General features: G+C 41.6%; 1 pseudogene; it reads left to right on the forward strand.

Annotated features, from left to right (window-relative positions):
• Positions 1-6033: 6033 nt before the first annotated feature.
• LOC110593226 lies at positions 6034-6463 on the forward strand (annotated as a pseudogene).
• The last annotated feature ends 2622 nt before the right edge of the window (positions 6464-9085 follow it).

Consider the following 9085-nt stretch of genomic DNA (forward strand, 5'->3'; position numbering starts at 1 on the left):
GAACAAAGAATCCAATCAAGAAATGGGCAGAAGACATGAACAGACATTTTTCCAAAGAAGACATCCAAATGGCCAACAGACACATGAAGAAGTGCTCAACATCACTCGGCATCAGGGAAATCCAAATCAAAACCTCAATGAGCTATCACCTCACACCAGTCAGAATGGCTAAAATTAACAAGTGAGGAAATGACAGATGTTGGCGGGGATGCGGAGAAAGGGGAACCCTCCTACACTGTTGGTGGGAATGCAAGCTGGTGCAGCCACTCTGGAAAACAGTATGGAGGTTCCTCAAAAAGTTGAAAATAGAGCTACCATACAATCCAGCAATTGCACTACTGGGTATTTACCCCAAAGATACAAATGTAGGGATCCGAAGGGGTCCGTGCACCCTGATGTTTATAGCAGTAATGTCCACAATAGCCAAACTGGAAAGAGCTAAGATGTCCATCGACAGATGAATGGATAAAGAAGAGGTGGTATATATATATACAATGGAATATTATGCAGCCATCAAAAGGAATAAGATCTTGCCATTTGCAACGACGTGGATGGAACTGGAGGGTGTTATGCTGAGCGAAATAAGTCAATCAGAGAAAGACATGTACCATATGACCTCACTGATATGAGGAATTCTTAATCTCAGGAAACAAACTGAGGGTTGCTGGAGTGGTGGGGGGTGGGAGGGATGGGGTGGCTGGGTGATAGACACTGGGGAGGGTATGTGCTATGGTGTGCGCTGTGAATTGTGCAAGACTGTTGAATCACAGATCTGTACCTCTGAAACAAATAATGCAATATATATTAAGAAAAAAAAAAGAAGGTAGCAGGAGGGGAAGAATGAAGGGGGGGGAAATCAGAGGGGGAGACGAACCATGAGAGACGATGGACTCTGAAAAACAAACTGAGGGTTCTAGAGGGGAGGGGGGTGGGAGGATGGGTTAGCCTAGTGACGGGTATTAAAGAGGGCACATTCTGCATGGAGCACTGGGTGTTATGCACAAATAATGAATCATGGAACACTACATCAAAAACTAATGATGTAATGTATGGTGATTAACATAACAATAAAAAAAATTTTTTTAAAAAGAAATTGAAACTGAATGGCAAATGTGGTGAAGAATTGAATGTAGCCTCACTTCTTCCAAAGGCAACTTCAAAAGGACATTATGTCAGTCTTGTTACTACTACATCCCTAGCATCTGGCAGGTGCCTGGCACATAGTAGACACTCAGTAAATATTTACTGGGAGTTGAGAAATGATTAAGAGGGGGAAGAAGTCTCATTTTAATTCTTACTATTGTAACATTTTTAATGATCATTCCAGTTTCTCACAAAAAGATTCTTCATCTGGCCAATACCTGGGACACTGAATTCAACCCCAGACAAGAATTACTTGGATAATTCTAGGCTTACTGAGGCCTGGGATCCAATTATTGGTTCACCTTCTTGTTATTATAACCTGGCAATATGTCTTATGTAGTTCTCAAAACTACAGTATGCAATGGGGAGAAACCAGGCTTTGAAATCTCTGATTTGTCATTTACTAGCTTTGTAACTTTCTTCAACTTACTCAATCCCTCTGTGCCTCAGTTATTTCATCTGAAAAGTGGGGGCAACAAACAGATGCCTTGTGGGATGATTGGGATCTAATGCAATGAGATAATATGAGGGAAGCACTGAGCAGGGTTCCCAGCACAGAGCACATGTTTAGTTCATGGTGTCATGCCTCTGCACTGCCTATTAGATGTGTAGTCCTGACATCTCATAACTGTTCATCTTATCCAAGGCTCCTGCAAGTGTCTGGAAGTCACCCACCCTCTACTAATCCACCACAAAGCTCTCAACAACCAACTCATTCTTCTTCTCAGGTTGTGGGATGGGAAGGTAGGTAAGATGGGAATATCTGTGTGGCTCTGAATGGGTGGTTTTTTGATACTCTGGCCCCTGTTGTGAAGGTAATAAAAACAACCACAAGCTTTTATGTTTGTTCACCACTACACTTCTATTGCTGAGCACCTTCATTCATTTATTCATTGAACATGTATTTACTGAGTGCCTTACTATGTGCCAGCAGTGTCAAGGCCTTGGGGTTAGTGGTGAACAAGATAGAGTATCCACTCTCAAAAGGTTTGAATTAGAGGGATAAGAATAGATTAATAAATGAATTATGAGATTTAAAATAGTTATATGTGCAATGGAGAAATTAAAACTAAGATATGAAATAGTAATTGGGGGAGGAGGAGGTAAAAGAAGCAAGGAGACCACTTTAGAAACCTTTCAGTAGGCTAGGCTTGAGATAACTTAGAATGGTATGTTTGGAGATAGAAAAAATGTGAATGGTTTCAGAAATAAATAAAATCCTTAGGAAAAAAAAAGGTGTGTGGGCGGGGGGCGCCTGGGTGGCTCAGTTGGTTAAGCATCTGCCTTTGCCTCAGGTCATGATCCCAGGGTCCTGTGATGGAGCCCCGCATCAGGCTCCCTGCTCAGAAGGAAGTCTGCTTCTCCCATTCCCTCTGCTTGCCACCCCACTTGTGCTCTCTCCTGTAAAACGGAATAATAATTGAAGAGGATGTGAAGGGAGAAGATGCTGTCATTCCGTTGTAAGATGGGAGGCACAATGTGTGTCCACGGGTAGGAAGGGCCTTCAAGAGAGAGAAAAATTGGTAAGGCAGAATGGGAGGTACATGGGAATTCTGTAACTATCTTCCCAATTTTCCTGTCAATCTAAAACCACTCTAAAATAAAGTTTATTTAGGGGAGGGGAAGGATGAAACAGAAGAAAGCAAGCTTTCAAGAGCAAAATCCTTGAAGAGGGGCTGGTCTCCAAAGCCTGAGGGAAGGAGGGTAGAGTTGGCTGCCAGTGAATATCATTCATTCATTAGTGAATAACTGAATGAATTTTATTACATTTTAAGCTTATATGCATTCACTCACTTTTATCATCATAACCTTCGGAGGTTATTGTGATACTCTTTTTATAAAATAAGGAAACTGAGGCTCAGACAGATAAGGCTCTGGTTGAGAACAACACTCACCATCAGCCAAAGGATTTTGAAAATCAAAGGTCAGACTTTGTGCAACACCTGTTTGCTTGGTAAGGGACTGAACATGTTGGCTTTGTTAGGTGTAATGCAAGTAAGGCATCCCATCATTTTTGGTCTTAGTTTCCTTAGCTGCAAACTGAAAGAATACAATAAAACACGTATAAGGGCCTTTGGATCTAGAACTTTATGATTTTAATTTTGTTGAATAGCTTCTTGTGATGAAGAGTGAGACAGGTTGGGAGTGTCTTCCATTAAGACAGCAGAGAGAGGGATCTGAGTATCACACGTTCACTACACGTTGCTTGGAGGGTCTGTTTACAGCAACACGCACTGTGTTGGAATCTTCCACATTGCTTGGCAAGGAGGTGCTGACAGCATCATCTTTGCTCTTCTGCAAGTGTTCAGTGATTGTGAATAAAGATGCAGTAATGCTGAGTCAGCCTCCTTTCCCTCCTCCTGGGGAACCTCATGAGGAATAAACCAAAACTGCAGGTCTACAAATGACAGGTCATTCTTGACAGCCACATGCAAGTTCTCTTAGTTATCCAATCACATTTTTTTTCAAGCCTTTATCCAGTTTCTAGTCCTTCTGTGAGTCTGAAAATCTGAGAAATTTGGGAGTACCCTCCCTCCCAGATGAAAATTATATTTCTAAAACATTTTTTATTTATACCTATCAGGCAACACAATTCCTTTATTAATTCAAGTCAATTCAATAAGCATGCACTGAGAGCCTGCTAACATATTAAGTCTCATGCTAGAAATTGGGAATAGAAAGTTGCATGAGATAGAGTCCTGGAACTCAAAAGACTCCGTCTGAAGGGTAATTTCCAAGACTCATTGTTGTATGAAGAAATGGCAGCAATATCATGCCTAATTGTCTCAGCCAAGGTACCATGATGGCCTATTCCATTTTCTCCTGTGTCCCTCATTCTTTTATTTGCAGACTCTCCCAAGATCTACCTTGCTCCCAGACTTCTAGTTGAGTTTGTCCAATGCAGAGAACATCAAGAGATCAGAGGCTGAGTGGGAACTGGGTCAGGATATTCATTCCCGTGGCTCTCCACTTGCAGAGTCACTGTTGGTTGACAGCATCCTTCGTCTGTTAGGTGGCTCTCTCCACATAGCTCTCTGTCTTAGGTCTTGGTGACTACTCCCTTCCTCTGCCCCTTTGGCCCTGGGGGTGAGTGGTACCCCTCTGTTACTAACCCTGAGTAGTCTGCCATTCATTCCTTATGAATGGCTTGGTACTGCTGCCTATGACTTCATAAGTGTTTGTTTTATTCATCACTCAATGACCTAACTGAATGTGCCCTTTGCTTCCCATATGGACTGTGATGGATCTGCACATCCTCATTTATGTTTGCCATAATCCAAGCTCTTCTTTATTATATGCTGTGGCCCTTAGGGATAAGCCTCTTGAGATTCGTGTGAGAGAGCCAGAGCAATGAGGTCAGTAGGTCCTGAGCGCCATCTCTGGCTTTGCTACTAGCTGGGGCACAAAGTCAGCCACATTAATTAACTTATTTAAACTTAAGTTTCTTCATTTGTAAAATGGAGATGAAAAATATCTATCTCATAGGTTTTTTGTAAATATTAAATGAATAATGTATGTATTGGATCTTATACTTCCTGGGATGGTATTTTTATTTTTTTATTTTTTAGAGAGAGAGAGAGAGCACTTGCACACGGGGGTTGGGGAGGGGCACAGGGAAAGAGAATCCCAAGCAGGCTCCATGCCCCGTGTGGAGCCCAACACAGGACTCGATCTCATGACCCTGAGATCATGACCAAAGCCAAAATCAAGAGTCAGACGCTTAACCCACTGAGCTACCCAGGCACCCCTGAAATAGTAATTTCTAAACAAATATTAACCTCTTTCACCTTTGGGATTCTAAGAGAGGTTTTTGGGAAAACCCCATGTAGAATCCCTAATAGAGGGTAAGACACAGCTGCAAGACTTCTCCTGTAGAGAACCTTTCTTGATTGCCAACTGCAGTTGACCTCTCATTCCTCTCAAATCCTTGGGCTCTTTGTTTGCATTTCTCTAATGGCTTGGTTCATATTTTGCCTTAAATTTCAAATATTAAATATAATATTCAATGCCTATATTTATGAATGTTGATGTTTAATGGCCCCCTACCCCCATTAAATCATGCATTTCCTAAGGCTAGGAATTGATTCTATGCACATTTATATCCCCAGTACCTACCTATACAGTGGATGATGCCTATAACAGGAACTCAACAATTTTTGAGATGACTACATGTCTGGATGAATGAAATGAATAACAATCCTAAGATGTAAAATGCTATTTCTAGTAATTTGGATTGAAAGGGAAGATTTGAGGGGCAAAGAGACCATTCAGAAGTCTGGATAATATAGTACAGAGAAGAAGAGATATTAAAATAAGGAACGGTCAGAGGTCATGAAAAGGAGGGGAAAACAGATTTGAGAAATGCTTAAGGAGTGACTATTGGAATATAAAGGGTGAGAAAGAGGATGAAAAAGAACATGGGACTTTATGCTTGGACAGCTGCGTGTATGGTTTGATTATTAACCAAGATAGGGAATATCAGGGCAAGATGAGGGTTTAGGTGCTAGGCAAGTGTGGGGTGGAGGAACAGACTATTCTCACCTCAACATGTTGAGTTTGCAGTGACCAAGAAATATTGAGGATGTTGGGAATATATGTGTGAAGTTTGAAAGAGAAATGGGAGCTAGAGGGAGATCCTCTGTGTTCAAATGGTTCGTTCAGCTTAATTTCATTTATCCCTCTATAAAGAAATCATCTGTTTCCACTCTTAGCTTTAAGGTCCTTGTCTTCATAGCATTCCCAGTGCCTAGCAGGTAAAAGTTGCTCAATGAGGCCAAGACCCGCGCTTCTGCGCTTCCAGCGTGCGAGTGCTTCCGCTGTGCAAGTGTTTCCGGTGTGCGAGTGCTTCTGGTGTGTGTGTGCGGTTCCCCATGCGGTGAGCCCATGGCGATGGCAGCCAGCGGTAGCGACCCGTGGGCTGGCGACGTAGAGGAGGACGCCCCACAGCTTATCTTCCCCAAAGAGTTTGAAACAGCTGAGACACTACTAAATTCAGAGGTTCATATGCTTCTGGAGCATTGAAAGCAACAGAATGAGAGTGCAGAGGATGAACAGAAACTTTGAGGTGTTCATGAAAACTTTAAATTACACAGCCCGTTTCAGTTGTTTCAAAAACAGAGAGACCATTGCCAGTGTCCGGAGCTTGTTGCTCTAGAAGAAGCTTCATAAATTTGAGCTGGCCTATTTGGCCAGCCTTTGCCCAGAGACTGCTGAGGAGTCAAAGGCACTGATCCCAAGCCTGGAGGGGCATTTTGAAGATGAGGAGCTACTACCGCAGATTCTTGATGATATCCAGACCAAGCACAGCTTTCAATATTAATCTCCAAATACCACTCTGCTGCTGAGGGAACTACATCCCAAGCCCAGTACCGCTGTCCTGATGTCTGGAGCTGACTTACATGGAAATTCCATTGCACTTGGGCTTCCTTTGGATAGAACAACCCAGCTTGGTCTTGGTTTAGGTTGCTATTTCAGACTTGACTATTGGACCATGATAACCTGACCTTGCCTCTGGGAAGGGTGGGTGGGGTGATGTGCATATAAGCTAAACTGTTGACTACCTCATACCATGGTTTTGGCCCTGTGTTATTTTTAAATTTTTGTTTTAAGATTTTATTTTTTTAAGTAATCTCTATCCCCAGTGTAGGGCTTGAACTCAGTACTCCAAGATCAAGAGTGGCATGTTCCACTGATTGAGCCAGCCAAGCACCCCTTTTTTAAGATTTTATTTTTTTAGCTCCTGTGTTATTTTTGATTCCTAAGATTTCATGTTTTAATTTCAATGTGTTTGTAGTTTTTGCAACTACAGGAAATAACAGTCTTCTCTAAATGCAAAAGGAAGAATTAAGGGGCACTTGGCTGACTCAATTGGTAGAGCATGTGACTCTTGATCTCTGGGTGGTGAGTTCAAGCCCCACATTGGGCATGGAGCCTAAAAGCAAAACCAAGCAAAAAACCCCAAACAGGAACCCCAAATACAAATGCAAAAGGAAGAATTAAACAGGCCCTGTACCATCATCTGAAATCCTTACAGAAAGGGTGATAGTGCTAATGACTGTGAGACAGCATTGGCATCATTGTGCTTAATGCAGAAGTCAAGGAGGAAGGTCACCATGGAAAGCAGTTACACCGAGGATAACTGCCAAGCATGGAGGGCCCATACATAGCCTTGAGGTACATCAGTACTTGACCTTTTTTCTTGGACTGTTGAAGAATGTAGATTTGGAGGCAGTGGTCCTAAAGCACTGTATTCTCACTCTTAAATTAAGATTTTTTTTTTCCTTCAGAGGACAGACTTGAAGGTCTGAACACTTTGAAGACTCCTTGGATGGGGCATCCACTCCAAACCTCTGTCTTGCTACTTAGCAGCAGGTGATCTCTGATGGGGGTGATTTGGAAAGAGGGAGCCTGCCCCTTCCTGGGCCACTACAGTGAAGTCACTCAATGTAAAGCAAGTTGGGGGAAACTCTTTAATAGCTAAACATTCTAGCTTTGTGCAGTATCATAGCCAATGAGCTTTATCCAAGGTGCGATTGTTGCTAACTGAAAGGAAAAAAAATTGCTAAACATTCTAGCTTTGATTTTTCTGAAAGGAAATACGCCTATTTTCTTCACAATTCGAGATTTTTCTTTGGAGTACTTGTTGGCTCCAAAGGAATGCATGATCCAAAAAAAAAAAAAAGGTTGGAGAAATAACAAAGTTACCTTTTTTTTTTTTTAAAGTAGGTTCCAGGGACGCCTGGGTGGCTCAGTTGGTTAGTCATCTGTCTTTGGCTCAGGTCATGATCCGAGGGTCCTGGGATCAAGTCCCACATCAGACTCCTGGCTCAGCAGGAAGCCTGCTTCTCCCTCTGCCTGCCACTCCCTCTGCTTGGGCTCGTTTGCTCTCTCTCTCTCTGACAAATAAATAAAATCTTTAAAAAAAAAAGTTGCTCAATGAATGATCTTTCAACTTATGAATGATTGTTGAACTTTGGGAATCATGGGCTGGGAATAGGTAATTGCGTTAAGTCGGGAGGAATGAGATTGTTCACTAGACTAGGAAGGAACCTCTAAGGAAGAGGTAGAGAAGCTCACATAAAAAAGACTGGAAACCAGAGACAGGAGGAGAGCCAGAAAAGAATGTTCTCTGAGTTTCAAAAGAGATTATTTTAAAAGAGGAGATTGTGGGATTGTTAGTGTCTTTGGGATCAAATGGGATGAAGACCAAGCCCATTGATTTTGGCATTTAGAAATTAGGAAGTCATTGACGACTTGAGCAAGAACAATTACTGTGAAGATGACTTTAGTGAATTCAAAATGATACAGTGATAAGGAAATACGGTGTCTTTGAGATCAAATGGGATGAGGACCAAACCCATTGATTTTGGCATTTGGAAATTAGGAAGTCATTGACGACTTGAGCAAGAACAATTACTGTGAAGATGACTTTAGTGAATTCAAAATGATACAGATAAGGAAATACATATAATGAAAGTATACCAATCTTGCGTGTCATAGAAATGTAAAAAAATAATAGAACAATAAACTATACTAAAGGAAGCTTTTAAGAAATCGTAATTAAACATATTCATAAGTTGAGGGAAGGAGCCAATGAGATTAGAAGAAGGTGAAGATACAAGCGTAGGACAGTTTTAAATTTCTATACTATTAGGATTTGTAGAAAGTATATCCCATTCTTATTCATAACTACCAGGCATTTAATATTTTTCTAGAAACCCTGTTGTGGTCATTTGTTGGCTTGTACCCACCAAAATATTTGAGCCACTAAATCACAATAGTCAGGATCACAGAGATGTCTTTTCATGTCGTGTTGTTGAAGAAAGCCAATCACCTCGTAGACTCTAATGAGACTCACCACTAAAGAAAACATTCTTCATTCTGGCATCACCCTTTTTCTTGTTTCTTGTAGCAATAAGAGACTCCCAAGGATAAGCTGCCA

Source organism: Neomonachus schauinslandi, chromosome 15 (assembly GCF_002201575.2).
Source record: "Neomonachus schauinslandi chromosome 15, ASM220157v2, whole genome shotgun sequence".
NCBI classification, from domain to species: Eukaryota; Metazoa; Chordata; class Mammalia; order Carnivora; family Phocidae; genus Neomonachus; species Neomonachus schauinslandi.